Genomic DNA, 14220 nt, shown 5'->3' on the forward strand with positions numbered 1-14220 from the left:
TTCACTGCAATTGAAGTTTCCTACTTTTACGCTTTGAAAAAAGTTCCTCATTTAAAGATAAGAAAATAAACTAGTATTTATGGAAGATAAACATAGAAATTTCTATTTCTACACGTGTTGATAGAATTCAAAGAATGTGAAAACAAAGGCCGTCTTTTCAGAAGTCTTTTCTTCTTTGGAAATTTGAAATTAATATGAGCAAGAATAGTAATTAAAATCGGTACCATTGCTGAAAACGGTGACATCGCCTCAACTTGAATGTTTCGTGATATTTTCCTCATTGAGGAACGTCTATATAACTTGTTTTTTTGTTAAATAATTAAATATAGAGTAAGTCCTTGTGACACTCACATAAGCAATGTCTGCTAATACGACCATTAGTATCTTGTGTATAATCTTTCATGAAACAATTTTAACTAGCTATTAACCCATTAGTGCCCAGAATTCCCCAGTGGTATTTTGAAAAGTTTCTTTTCGCCTACTTGGTCTTAATAGTACTCTAAAATAGAAATTATAATATTTTTGAAAAATGTTTTTTAGACCGGCAACTTAAGTTGCCAAATGGCACATACATATTCAAAAAAGGGAAAATTTTGGAAAGTTACAATTTTGAGGGAGAAAATACACTGAGAAAACATAACTATTAAAATCAAGTTAATCCTTCCTTTACGAACCTTCAATCCTTCCTTCTGGAGTCTTTGAAATCAATCCAGTTGAGTATTTCTCCTCAAAACACATTGTAGCCAAAAACAATGCTAACCTTACGTCAATATATCATACAAAAAATGCAACGATGTTATGACGAAACAGACTCCAAAGTAACTTCATGGTTAAAACCTGCAACGTCAATCCATGAATTTCTGCGCTATAACGAAAAATTGCCGTGGCAACTTAAGTTGCCAAGGGGCAGTAATGGGTTAATTTGTGTGGAAACTGAAGTGACGCGGTAGGTAAATGGTTATTGCATTGAACTTTTATTCGGTTCGAATCACCGCACGGCTCAAACTTTTTCAATGTTTCAATTTCAATTTCAATACATATACAGTGTGACGAGCAAGATATTCTTCTCACCAGAAAGAAAGAAAGATAATGGAAAGAGAAGAACTGGAAAAGTTAAGCCAATTGAGACAATGTTTTACGAACTTATTTCCAGCAGTTGTTTTAGATTTGATATTTCCACCTACTTCCAAGCATTTTCTGATTTATGCGTGGTCATTTTTTAAAAAAAATTCTGTGAACATTCAGTATTTAATGAAATAATACATTATATACACAGCAATATTGATATTAATATATGGTGTTCATTGCAAAACACTCTCTGAAGCAGAGAGATTCATCGCAAAGTGGAGAAATGTTTCGTGTGTCATCTACTAACAATTTTCCTTGTATAAAGATTTGACTCAGTGCTACGAACTGCTGTCAGTGCCGAGAAAAGTTACGTGTAAGTTGGCTTGCATCTGCAAAGCCACTTTAAAAACTGCAAATTAGATGGACCGCAAGTAATTGGTATTAAAACACTTTGGGGCGGAGATGCTTTTCCTGGTTCCTGTACATGTATAATCATTTTAGTCCAGTCATTCCGCATATTTATTGATCCAACATGATCCCTTCTAGCAAATTATTTCTTTCTTTCAGAATCGTTAACTCTTTTATACTCTTTATCATTATTAGTGTTAACTGCTAAGATTGTATGTTTGTAACGAATTGCTCTATAGTATATGAACCTATCCATTTATTTTCTAGACTTTTTGTCCTTCTATTGTTAAGGCAACTTTTTACATGAGATTAAATCAATATTAAATCTCGTACGTCAACATATACAGCTTGTCTGTTTTCGAAAGAAAATTCTTACGAGTTCACCGAGGATTATTCTATAATGTAATATACTCTGATTAACTGCTTAACGCCCCGTTAAAAATCATTTTTGTGGGTCTGATTAGGATGTAATATTTTCAAATGCTAATTTCCAGATCTTAGCTCGATCTCTCTTATTTACGTTCTAGTGAGACAAACTCCAATGAGTCTTGGAGTGTTAAACGATCGACCACAGAATAACTCATTAGATGCTGCTTTCGAACCTCAATATTCAAAAATATTCGAGCTATATTTTAAGTCGTAAGTACTTTTTGCGAAATTCAATTGCCGCTCAGAATAGTATATCCTTATTGTCACCTTTAAGGTTTTCATGAATTTTCCAGATATATTCACCTCAGAAGGATACGGCGAAAGTCTAATTTGTATTATTCCAACTCTATACATAAATCTCTTAAAAGTTTCTGTGGTTAATATAATTGCATTATTAGTTGAGAAACTTTCAGGAAACCGTATGGTTGATAACTACTTTAGTATTTTAATTTTGATATCTTTCTAACAAAGTGGCATTTATCTACACAGATTGAAAGATATGAAAACCCATAGTGTCGTGGTAAAAAATACAGTGAAATCGCACATCTAGTTCCAGTCGATACGGTTAATAAGTTCACCATAATTGCCCTATATATATTACTCTTTTACCTTTGGCCAGATCCTACAGGTCTTCACAAATTCATTAAGATCTTCGACCAATCATGGCCAATTGTACCGTTTCATTATTTTATCAAGAATTATTTTTAATTCCAGAGTGTTCATCAGTTAATTGTTCATTAGAGTAATGTTCCATAATCACTCTCTTGGAATTTTCAGGAATTACGATATTATACAGAATAGAAACTGTTTTGGTTTCTTTACTAATAAGTAATCACTAACCAGATAAAAATACTCAACTTGACGAGATTCGAAATTTTTAATTATTTTATTTAATTCTTGGTGCGACCTTTGTGACTGACAATGGTTTGTGTGCAAATGGATATTTCAAAATATTCACCGTATCTAAATTATTTTTTTTAATTTAAAGCCTAGAGATGATCTGTTAAATCAAATTCTACATGATCATAAGGAAGTGACAATAAATCAACAAATTTATTTTTCCCGACCTATTACGGCGAATTGTAAATTCAAAACTTCAGTGTTGTTCGACTAATGCACCATATTTCAATAGTCGCTTAGGTTTCCTAAATCCAACTTAAAGACTTGTTGTCCGTATACACTACAAAAGGATTTATTAAATAATGTTTAAATCGAGTAATAGTTTTTACCGAACTAATAAACGCTATTTCATATGTCGAGCGATGTCGACCTGGTTAGCTTATAATTTTGGAATAATGTACATGTTTTACATTTCCTTCAGTGTCTACTAGTCCTATCCTTCCACTTATACTGTTACCACTTCCATTCACATATACTGGAAGAGATTTACCTAAATTTTTGCTTTTAAAATAGCACGTATAGATAAAACTGTTTTACCTTTTCTAAAGCTCTTTGTTCTTCTATTTTCCCTTTAAATGGCGTTTAGGCGATCTTAAACCTGAAAGGGTAACCTACACATCTGGGATACTAGGAAAAATTGTCAGAAAATTTATTACTTCAAGAAATCTCATTAAATCTTGCCTATTCTAAGAAAGGGCATGATGTTAATTGCCTGGATTCGAGATGGATGAATTTCTCTTGAATCATTGACGATTAAGAATCGTAAACACATGATCTCCTTTTTGCGAAAATAATATTTTTCCTGTAAAATTTTAAACCTTTCTAAGACTATCCAAAACATTTTGAACAACTCTTCATGTAGCTCATAATCTGTATGCTTACGCAAAATATCATAAAAATACTTTTACTCATGCCTTTTCTAGGTATCCTTAAATTCTCATCATGGCTTGAGTTAATAAATTGCTACCTGTCTTTATTCTCATTGGCACAGAGATAAATGTATAGCATGTATTTGGAGTTACAGTAGGTGTAATGGATCTAGATTCTTCACTAATGAGAATTTGATGTTAGGCTTTAGATAAATCTAGTCTTGAAAAGAAAATACAAGCAGCTAAACTAGCTAAAAAATTCTCCCATATTGGGAGTCGGAAAACATCTCCTAAGATTATCGAGTTCACTTGAGTACAATTACCCACAAGAGGATGACAACCGTCACAATTCATGACCAGAAAACAATTACTACCATATTCCAAACGATCGGTTCCTCGTTCCAATAACTTTTGTATATAATCTTCAAAACTTTTTGTTTTTTTATATAGCAACTGGAAAAGCTTTGTGTCGAAATGTATTTTGATCGTTCAAATATATTTTGTACTTATAATCTTTCAAACATACTATTTTTCAAGTTATAACGTCAAATATTTTAATTTTAATTCCTCAACAAATAACCGAACTTCCGGATCCATATTATCCGAATCTCTATCTTTCGAACTTATAAGTAAAGGTCTTCCCATTTGTTTTTCACCCCGTGCGTTAAAGAAGTTTGTCAGTTGTATACTTAAAGGTCTCTCTCTTGAGGAATTATTCTTAGAAGTCACATGCATCTTACGCAATAATTCAATAAATCGTTGTGAACACCCTTCATCGAAATAAGAAATCAGACTTCTTATACGAAAAGTGTCTGTTTCTACGGAACATTCTCTTGAGATACTTCATTGATTGCGATATCTGAAGTAAAATTCTTTTTAAACCTATCGCATTAACCATTATTTTATTCATGTGATCTCCCATATTGTCGAATCTACCTTGTCCACTAAGTTGACTTAAATCGCCTCTCATGTCACCTAATGTAAAATATGTACACAGTTTATTTGAATGGTAACTTATGCCATTTAATATTACAGTTGCACCAAGTGTATTTAAATGGCCACCCATTTCACAGGCTGCAACATACGTACAAATGTTATGTATATGGCCACATATGTCACCTGATGTATACTGTGTACTAAGTTCTCTTGAATGGTCACTCGTACCGAATGATGCACCATAAGTACTAAGCTTTTTATATTGGCCTCCCATAGCATCTGATATAATAGGTTTATTTAAGATTCAACTGGCCAACAGGATCAATAAGGAACACCCGACCTACCAAGTATATCATATTTTTCTAACTGGCCGTTAGTTTCTTCGATGTTAAAGAAAAACAAACTTCTCCCAAATGACTGTCAGTATCCACGGAGTTAAATCCATTTAATCCTGGATCCGAAAAATTAAATGTCTTTCCGACGATTCTTTATCATTCATTACCTGTGGCCTTCCGTGGTTCTGGATGTTAAAAACACATTTAATACTTAATTCCTTGAATTGGATTAACACTTGATCGCTAAGATTATCACTTGTCAAGTCTGTATTAAATTTATAAAACTGTTCAATCGTACATCTTCAACTGAATTTCTTCGAGTCCTTCAATTACCTTCTTTCACCCACAGATGTAAACCCTTTGATTTTATACTGGGACGAAACACCCCTATCACTTGATCGGTGGTAAAGGTTAACTCTGTTGATGATTTTTTTCTTGTCTCAATGTAAATGACAAAGACCAGTTAGTTCAGATAACTTCATTTAATCCCTTCTCAAATGCACATTTACTTGCTCGTGCTTTTAACTTTACCAAATGTCCGTGGATTGATTGTCCATCTCTTTGTCGTATAATTTTAGATTGTCCATATTTTTCATCAAAACGTCCACTAAAGAAGTATATTTTAAATCACCTACATTCTTTGGAGATACCAGTTGTATCATTGTATTGTAGACTATCTGAACAACTGCCGAAATTTATATATATATATATATATATATATATATATATATATATATATATATATATATATATAAATTACATACATTTATATATATAATTAATTTATATATATACTCGCTTCCTTTCTAGAATATCGTTCATACAGGAATAATGTTCAAATCTTTCTACATAAGCTTCTTTATCACCAACTTCTGGATCGTTTTTTAAAAATTATAGTCTGCATCCTGTGTGTGATTCTGACAATTTTAACAAAATTTCCTCGTGGTCATTATGCTATGTATTTAAAAAATTATTCACATACTCAATCTACGATAATCATAGACCAAATAAGTTATCGACATACCTTTATTTTAAATGGAAAATTCTAAAGCTATATTACTCAAGAGAAGTAATACATTTCGTAACTGAAAAACAAAGACATAATACAATCGCACCACCGACTTCAACTACATCCTAACGTCCAAATTCATTATCATATGGTACGGACTCCTTCCGCAGTTACCCATATTCTTTAAATTTTCATCAATAACTATACGGATTTTCTTTCATTGAACGCGAGAACTTTGAGATCAAAATTTCATTTCTTAAATTCTATAACTGACAAATGAAAATTCGTAATCATTCTTTAGATCTCTGAAAAATTTGGATGAAAACAATGAGTGAAAAGTTGACAATATTCAAATTTGAGCATGTTGAAATTTAGGGACAGCTCGTAGCCCAAGCTTATTGGTGTAAAAGTTTTAGAACATGAAATCTGATGGGTAATTATTAACATCGATTGATATGAAACTTGAGTCACAACTCAGTTTAAGGTCATTAATAGAAAGTTATCTTTAGTAAAATCTGATTGGTTGATTTATACCCCGAGCTTTAAATGTTGGAGTTGGAATCCGATAAGTAACTTATTGATATACATCAACAATTTCACATTTTGGATATTAGAATTGCAGTTATGACTGATAAGCTAGGATGGTAAAAAATAACACATTATACCTGATCTGAAATTATAATCGCTTTTTATGGAACAACACATTAAATTTCAGTCACAACTCACTGTTTAGGGTCATTATTCTTCCTGTATTCTGATTGATTGATGACCGGAAAATTATTATTAATGCAGTCTGAGTGGCTAATCGATTTTCAAAACTTTTCTTAAAAATTTCTGAAATTTTGCTAAACATTTGCGATCACTGCTTAATTTTTAATTTTTTACTTCAAAAATGTTTGGTTTGAAAATTTGTTTAAATGCTTTTAGTACAATTTTCTTGAAATTTTTAATTTTAAAATTTTACTTTGAAATATTTGAGTTTGAAGATTTTGGATTGAATTGTTTAGTTTGAAGCTTTTGGTTTAGAATTTTGTCTAAAATTATTTGGATTGAATACATTTTTTAAATATTTCAAATTCGAACGAGAATTTTATTTCATCATCATACATGACATGACAAAGTAATACTAACAAAATTGTATAACGGTTTATAACTGATGCGTTTGGATTGTATCTGGACTAAAAAAACAACAAATGATTTAAAAGTATAATTTTATTAACAAATACGTATTCACTGCACTGGACAACCACATGCACCCTTGCTAACTACAGGATCTGATTTTTTTAACATAGTCTATTTTACACTTCTTGCAGCAATATGTTTTTCACAATTTTAGTTCAAATTGCAGTATTCTGAGGTTTATAATAATATCTGTATGTGGAAAATCAATGTCCATTTTATCTCAAATAAACTGTCTATCAATCATGTATGTATCCACAGACGGTGTTGACAAGCTTCACATAATTTGTTTAGATGTTGTACGATATGTATAACACATTTCACAACATAGTATTTTTTAGAAATACACTTGTCTTGCAGCACACTTCAATAGAATGTTTCACACACATGAATGCATTTATGAATTTGTTCCATTCATTTTTTGACAGGTATACAATATTGGAAGGCACATGGAATGTACTTTTGTCACGAAACAGAACAATTTTCTCATCGAGGATTGTACGTAGCACCACTTCACGACTTGAGCCTAATGATTTCACAACTGTCACATTTAGCTCACTACGAAAATAATCCCTAATTTGGTCAAGTAGTATACGTAATGTCTCCCATTCTTGAAAGTCCAATTGCATACTAAACTGTTCTACTTTGAACAATCTAATGACTGGTACAAACGAAGTAGCACAGATACCAAATATCACATGTATTGTTTTAAATATATTTTTGAAATAACAGGTGGCAAACAGGATTCCTTGAACGTTAACAGATCACATCCTTCCAACCAGAATGCTCTTGGAATGATTTCATCACAAATCATAGGTTTATTGCTTACATGTTGGTGATGTCATGCTGACACGTCATTGAATTGGAATTTGCTGACAACGTAAGATTCAAGGAACACGACAACAAATATACTAACATGAAAATCGGATTTCTTACTAAATTTGAATTGATGACCTCTTCCAACGAATTCTTTGTAGAATAAGTATACAGATCTGGTGTCTAAGAAAGGTAATAGTTTTTTGTTTTGTGGCTTCCATGGGTAAATATTTTGCTGTTAAAATAATGTTCTTATCATTTTCAAGAATCACTAGGAGTCTTAATTCAAACTTTGTAAGAATCGTTTGACTACATAAGATTCTATAAGGTACATTCTGTTGTAAATTAGTAACGTTTTAAAATAATTTCATCATATCACGTGTGTTTAGAAACTGTCGACAAGTAACCATGATGACGTTATGATGAACACTATTTAGAACCGTACTTATATATGTAAAGGTCATAAGCGAATGAGATGCAATTCTGCTGACGTTACATACACTTATTCTGACATGTACTATGGCATCATAAGGGAAACAGTGTTGCCAGATCTTTTAGATCTAACCAGTTCTGATTGTTTCTGAAACTGTTCTTTTTCAAGGAGTGTAAACTAAAATTTTTCAAATCAAAATTTTCAAACTAAAAATTTCAAATTATAATTTTTAAACATTTAACAAACAAGAATTTTTAAGCTAATATATTTTAAACCTAAATTTTCAAACTAAAATTCCTGAACTAAAAATTTTCAGACAAAATTTTGAAACTAAAAATTTTCAGACAAATTTTAAAACAAATATTTCAAAACTAAAAGCTTTCAAACGAAATTTTGAAACTAAAATTTTTCCACAAAAATTTTTCAAACAAAAATTCAAAGCAAAATTTTGAAACTAAAAAATCAAAACCGAATTCTTAAATTAAGAATTTAAAACAATTTAACCCTAAATTTTAAAGCGTTTTCAAATTTTAAGAAATAAACCAAAATTTTCAAACAAATTAAAACTAAAATTTTTTTAAAAAATATTTTTAACAAAGTTTCAAAACAAATATTTTTAACAAAGTTTGAAACAGTTTTGAAACATTTTTTCAAATCAAATATTTCAAACTAAGCTTTTTCGAACCAAAAGAGTAATAATTAAACATTGATCGCAAATGTTCAGCAAGAGTTTTAAAACTTTTTAAACAAAGATTTGAAAAGTGATCAACCAATCAGATTGCATTAAGAACCACTTTCCGCTCATCAACAAATCAGATTACACGAAGAACAGTATCTTTAAACATTGAGTTATGACTAAAGTTCAAAGTGTTTTCGCATGTCAAACATTTTTAATAATTACATATCAGGTATCATGTGTTAATTTTTTCACACGTACAATCTGCTGCTTTGAATCATAACTGCAATTCTAAGATTCAAATTGTGAAATTGTTGATGTAAATCAATATGTTACAAAAATACATATCAGGTTTGAAGGGCAAAATATAAAACTGGAGATATAAATCAACCAACCAGATTTCACTAAACAAAACTTTCCACCGATGACCTTATACTATGTGTTGTTTAAAGTTCAAAGTATCGTTTCATATCAATCGATTTTAGTAATTACCTATCAGGCTCCAAGTTCTAGAACTTTTATACCAATAAACTTGGGTTATGAGTTGCCACTAAGTTCCAACATCCTCAAATATGAATTTTGGCCATTTTTACCAATGAAAGAATACAAGTTAGATCATCCAAATTTACCAGAGATCCAAAGAATGATTACGAAATTTTACTTGACAATTCCAAAATTTAATAATGGTTCTAGTGACTTTTTCCTGATCTCCTTATCCTGACCAATTTTTATTTTTTTCTGACAATTCATAAACTAAATGGGTGGTCATATGTATCCTCTCTAATTCTGAGAAAGGAGCATCATTATGCTATAAAAGAAAATATATTGTTGTATCCGATCATATAACAACATAACGTGATAAAACTTAATCTAAGAAGTGAAATTATGTCAATAACGTACCACATGGTACAACATATTGATTACGTTTATATTTTGATATTTTTACCAATAGGATGGATAATCAGGACCATTGCAAAATACATAAATCCATATTTGTGTCTTAGAAAACATCTAACAAATTTCATTATTGATAATTCCCAAATTTAAGGGGTGTTCCTAGGTACCCCTCGCAGAAAGTTAAAAGGGAAGTATCAATCTACCAATGTCTTATGAAAGATAATGGACCCCTATACTCATCCATGTAACCATACAAGATAATAAAGAGCGATCAAAGATAAAATAGGTTAATAATCGACCACTGACCTTGCTAATATTCGGCAATTATCTATCCAGAAGGGAATAAGCTCCAATGTACCTCTCCCAAAATTTAAGAAGGTCAAGCTCATGTATCCATGTTTCATGAAAAAGTGGACACCTGTATATATATATATATATATATATATATATATATATATATATATATATATATATATATATATATATATATATATAATCATATAATGTAATAAAGTCCTCGTCAGAGGGAATTTTTCTTAAGTGTTTCTGAAACAAAACTGTCCAGAAAGGAATGTCTTTTTTCTCTAACACCAATACAGTCATCGTGGAACCACGTCTTTCCGAGCTGCATTGGATCATTAAGTTTTTCTAAAGGAAAGTACTTTTCAGAAAGGAATGTATTTTTTCCTTGGGCAACAACACAGTCTTAATCGGGTACCATAAACTTCTGACCGCTGATCTTTCTATCCTATACACAGCTATCAATGGGTGGAAGAAGGAATATGAAATTAAATACGTTATCCATTTGTTATTTAGTATGTAGTGCGAAAATGTTTTATGTGTAGTAAATTTGATCCATGATTTATTAGGAAGAGAAAGATGGGTTTTCTACTAAAAGATAACACTAAATCCTGACGTATTTAATTACAAATCCATACAATTGATCAAAATTGTAAGAAATAAACTATTTTTAAAATGAAAATATTTGTTTCACAAGAGAAAGAAAAACTTTCTACTGATTTACTTTATGGGACCTTTCTATGAATGATCCTGTTTACAAGACAATCCAAGATCCGGTTTACAAGACATAACCTTTCGCTTAACGTTCAGCTGTGAGCAGCTAACGAGAAAGACGAGGCGTCACTGAATTTTATCAATTATTGCACAATGGCTATCTTAATGAGCAACAAAAATATAGTTCAATTTGAGCTAAAAAAATACTTACCGCAAAACTTTACGTTTTTCCTCTACTGTTCTTTCGGAAGTAACTTTTGTTCTAACGATGGACGCCGAAACTTTCTTTCCGATTGTCTATGCGAAAGACGCCACCACACACACACTTCCAACGGAGGTATTCACTTAAATGACCTTGAAGGCTTCGATAAAGTTAGACACTGGAACACAGGAGTAAAAACTTTTATTCGCACATCTCGATTTTCTTACCTTGATCCTTTTTATAAGCCGATCCGGTTTTGAGGACTTGACTCTATATTACGGTCCGAGAGAATATTTATCAATTATTTTTACTTAAATATTCCAAAATTTAAGGGGTATTCCTAAGTACCTCTCCCTAATTTCAGGAGGGGTGCATCAATATACTCATTCCGTATGAAAGGAAATACGGCCCTGATACACCTATATAACCAGATAAGGTAAGAAGACCTCATGGAAGAGAATGAAGGTCAAGTTCCTCCGAAATTTACAATCTTTGGCATTTTTTTTTTTTTTTTTGCACGAGATGGACCCACAAAACTTCAAGAGGTACTTACTCCGTTTCTATTCTACCATACCATATTTTTAAATTTGGCAATTTCTAAAACGTAAGAGAGATGGTCGTAGGTATCTATCGCGAAATTTAGGGGGTTAGCCAAGTTCCCCATATCTTATGAAAGAGTATGAATCCCTGTGATACCCATACAAGGTAATAAGACCTCATGAAAGATTATAAATTAGGTCAAAAACCTCCGAAATTTGTATTTTTGGATTTTTTTACCGACGAAAGGGAAAGAGATGGACCCCAAACTTACATTCCCTTGTCCGTGTTACCATACAAAATGTTTAGTTTTGTCAATTTCCAAAATTTAAGCGGGTGATCCTAGGTATCCCCGCCAAATTTGATTAAGGGCTAAGGTACTGTACCTCTGCAAAATACAGATGGGGTGTCCTAGGTACTCCTGGGTCATTGACCCAGGGCTACACACTTAGATTATTGATCTCGGGACACATTCAAAGGTTATTGACCTTTGACGCGCCAAAAATTTTGGTTATGCGACTAGATCTAAGCCAGTCCCTACTACTGAAGTCTTAGGAAGATGGAAAAATATGAAGGAATTATATGAGATGGAAGATGGAAGGATTTATATGAGAGTAGAGATAGATAATACGGACTAGATATTCTATTAGAAAATTAAGTACTCGAGGATGAGAAAGGGTTTAGTATTCTTCGAGATGAGTTTAAGAAAGCTATATAAGAGATTAGGAATGGAAAGGTAACCGGAATAGATAATATACCAATTTAATTCATACAACATATTTGAAACATGGGCAAGAAAGATTTGTCCCAACTATGCAATGAAATATACGAAAGAGGAGATTGACCAAAAGACTTCCTGAAGATGATCATGATGTCGATAGCTAAGAACTCGAACCCAAAGAGACGTGAGGATTAAAGAACTATTAGTGTCATATCTCAAGCAGCAAAAGGTTTGCTTCGAATTCTGACAGAATATCGTATGGAAGAACAAATGAAAAATTGAAGAAGAACAGTTCGATTTCAGGAGAGGTAAGGGCACAAGAAATGCAATTGGATCATTAAGGATGCTCGTCAAAGGCTTATAGAAAAAGGGAAAGAAGAGTACATGGAATTTAATGATCTAGAATAGGCTTTCGATGGAGTGAATTTGGAATCGCATTGGAAACTCTAAATAAGGTTACGTTGGAATGGAAAAATCGAAAACTCATAAGAAACTTAAACAAGTACGTGTTAGAACAGGGGAGGAAATGACAGAGGAGAGTTCGATAGGGATGCTGTCTTTCCCCAAAAATATTTAACATTTCTTTAGAAAAAAATAGTGAAAAATAGCCTACATAATGAAGGAGATACATTAATTCCAGAAGGAGGTACAATAATTATGTTTATACGGTTGGCAGATGATTTAATGTTTGTTGTGGAATCGGAAGAGCAAATCAGTACGATGATAGACAACTTGAGGAAGGGTTGTGAAGAATATGGAATGAAAATAAATGTGAGAAAGACAAAAGCCACGGTGATTGGAAAGAAACGGTCAGTGTCAAATATAGAAGTAGGAGGGGGAGAAAATAGAACAGGTGACTAGCTTTCGATACCTGGGTGCTATTGACTGTGGTGATATGAAGTGTGAACGCGAAATAAAAGGAAGAATAGGAATGGCGAAAGAAGCCTGTAGGACAGCGTTTCCCAACCGGTGTGCCGCTGCACAGTGGTGTGCCGCGAATGGGTCACTGGTGTGCCGCGAGGAAATCGAAACAAAACTATTAATTCTATAGCAATAAATTGCAAGACATAGAGAAAAAGGTGTATTTATATTTCACATTACTACTATGAATCTAAAATTTATAGTTTCATACTGTGTTACTTTTCTGTAGAACATTTTTAATTTTCTGTAGACCATTTTTCTGTACATTTCTAGTTTTTAAAAAAGTATTTAGTATCATTGTTATGACCATTATTGCTTCTTTATTGTTGCAGACTATTTCGTAACTTTAAATTTTAAAATATTATTCAATCCTTCCGGCAAAGTAAACGCATACGAATTACCTACATTTGTGTTTTAAAAGTAAAAGAGATTCGTTTGTTCGTTCGTTATTTAGTGATCCTCCTCCTTAATGAAAGGTTGGATACAGTTTTCGAAAAAGGTGTATTTTTAACAACTTCAACCCTATATTTGATTGCAATTGTTTTCTATTTTTAAATTAAAATGAAAAATAAGCATAATGATTTACCACGGGGAAAAACCAGTGAACGAGCTTTCTTCTCTGTGAGAAGGATGTCAGTAATCAGAAAAAAAATACTACAGTATTTTATATTTTCAAATAATAATAATAATAATAAGATTAATAATAATAATAATAATATGTGTGCCGCGAGAATTCAAGTTACCCTGAAGTGTGCCGCAAGTTGAAAAACGTTGGGAAACGCTGCTGTAGGAGGACTAAAATACTATTTTCTGGGACCTTGAATAAAAAATTGAGAAAAACACTTATAAAATGCTTTGTGTAGAGTATTG

Source organism: Thermobia domestica, chromosome 17, assembly GCF_964235325.1.
Source record: "Thermobia domestica chromosome 17, izTheDome1.hap1.1, whole genome shotgun sequence".
Taxonomy (NCBI): Eukaryota; Metazoa; Arthropoda; class Insecta; order Zygentoma; family Lepismatidae; genus Thermobia; species Thermobia domestica.